This window comes from Aethalodelphis obliquidens, unplaced genomic scaffold (genome assembly GCF_003676395.1).
Source record: "Aethalodelphis obliquidens isolate GAN/ISIS:26980383/991018 unplaced genomic scaffold, ASM367639v1 scaffold15, whole genome shotgun sequence".
Lineage (NCBI taxonomy): Eukaryota > Metazoa > Chordata > Mammalia > Artiodactyla > Delphinidae > Aethalodelphis > Aethalodelphis obliquidens.
In genome coordinates, this window is record NW_020837959.1 from 27558351 (window position 1) to 27560705 (window position 2355).

Here is a 2355-nt window from a genome sequence, read left to right on the forward strand (position 1 = left end):
GACCAGCTTGTTTTTCACTGTGCAGGCAATAACTAATACTAATTTATTAGTAAGTGTTTAAAGGAAATATAAATGTTACAAATGGACATTATTTATGTTAAACACACAATTATCAAGGAAATATGAAAGCTGTTACATTAAAATGCCAAATTTCTGTTCTGTTTTATTGAGGTGAGTAACCAGATATATACACATTCAGTTTTCTGAGGTTGGTTATCTGACTGATTGTTTCCAATGGCACCTTGTGTCTTTCCATCTCTGGTTTCCTGCCTTTGGAGCATTTCATTGTTTAATCATTATTGTACCATAGGTGAAAGTTGAAAGGCTGAAATGAGATTTTGGAATCACTCAATTTCAGTTCATAAGCTCTGAGTGCAAGATGGGATGAAATTAATACGATGAAAGGTTCCTACTTGACAGGAGATAGAAATGATAACAAAATTTAATACAAGGCAAAATGAAGTGACCACTAAATAACTGTGTACTGACTGCTCTTGAGGTTCACGTGTCTGTATCTCTTAGCACATAATCCCTTTCTTCCCCTGACAAAAATCATCTAGAATTAGCATTTACTCTTTTCCCATATCATTATCTTAAACTCAGCCTAGTGTTTCAGAGGTTTCTATGAGTCATCCCTCACCTTTGCTGGATTTCAGCTGCCTAATCTGAGCTATATAGGTGTTGTGAATTCAGGAGCTTTTTGAGATATAGGTGTTGTGATAAAGGTGTTGAGATATAGGTGTTTTGAATTGAAGTGTTGTGACTATAGGTGTTGTGAATTCAGGAGCTATATGAGAAGTACAAGAGAGCAAAACCCAGGCAGAACCCTCTCTCAGGAGTCACCCAAAAGAGCCTACCTTCTCTTGAACTGTTAGTTGTCAAGTTACAATAATAATAATAATGCTCACATAATTCATTATAGTAAATGCAGGCAGAATAAATACAATTTAGATTCTTGGAAGAAAACCAAAAGATGTGGCAGCTCTAAGATGGAAATGTCCCGAAATCCAGAGTGCAGAGGCCAAGCTTGTGAAGAACAATGTATCTGGCTGGACTGACTTGCTTTCAGTCGTTAGTCAGCCTCAGAAGTGACAACGTTAAATCATCAACTGGGCTTCCCTGGTGGCGCAGTGGTTAAGAGTCCGCCTGCCGATGCAGGGGACACGGGTTCGTGCCCCGTTCCGGGAGGATCCCACATGCCGCGCAGCGGCTGGGTCCGTGAGCCATGGCCGCTGAGCCTGCGCGTCTGGAGCCTGTGCTCCGCAACGGGAGAGGCCACAACAGTGAGAGGCCCGCGTACTGCAAATAATAATAATAATAATAATAATAATAATAATAATAATAATAATAATAATCAACTGATCGAATGTGTATACCCAAATCAGAAAATCTCACTGAACACTTTCAAGATTCAAGGCTCGCTTAAGCACAGGGAATAACTCCATCATGGTAGGAAGGCAGCACGCGTAATGGAAAAAGCATAAAAGTCAAAAAACAATATGATATCCTTGATTGTTTCATCAATATGGTTGACCTCAAACAAGTCAGTTAATATCTTAGAGTTCCAATTGAATTATCTATAAAATATAGATATTAATATTCCCAACCTAATTCTTACATGGAATCAACAAATTTTTGGCGTACTTACTATATAATTTTATTGTCCCCTCTAAAACATAGGTATACTCAAATGCAGAAGACATAGTTCCTGCCCTCCAGCAACTCACAATCACAAGAGACAAATAAATTAAAGCAATTAATTTGTTATAGTTACTAGAATACAGATACATACAGTAAGAATCAAGAGTTCAGGGAAACTCATCAGAGGGATTGAGCCTTAAAGGAAGTTTTTTTTGTTTTGTTTTGCGGTACGTGGGCCTCTCACTGTTGCGGCCTCTCCCGTTGCAGAGCACAGGCTCCGGACGCGCAGGCTCAGCGGCCATGGCTCACGGGCCCAGCCGCTCCGCGGCACGTGGGACCCTCTCCGACCGGGGCGCAAACCTGCGTCCCCTACCATCGGCAGGCAGACTCTCAACCGCTGCGCCGCCAGGGAAGCCCCTTAAAGGAAGTTTTGAATTGAGCTTTAAAGGAAGTTTTCCCAGCAGACCAGGAGTTACTGACATTACTGGCAAAATGACCATCTAATAGGGAAACTGAAGGGGTGAACCAGCACCGCCAGTTCAGGAAAAGGGCTGATCCACAACACGTTAAAGGAGGGGCTGTGAGAGGTGGGGCTGGAGAGGTCACAGGGCCTGTGTTCCACACAGAAGGGTTTGCCCTTTTCCATGGCCAGTGTTTCTCAAGTGTCTGAGGACTGCATGCTGCAGACTCATCTGGATGTTTGTTTAAAATGCA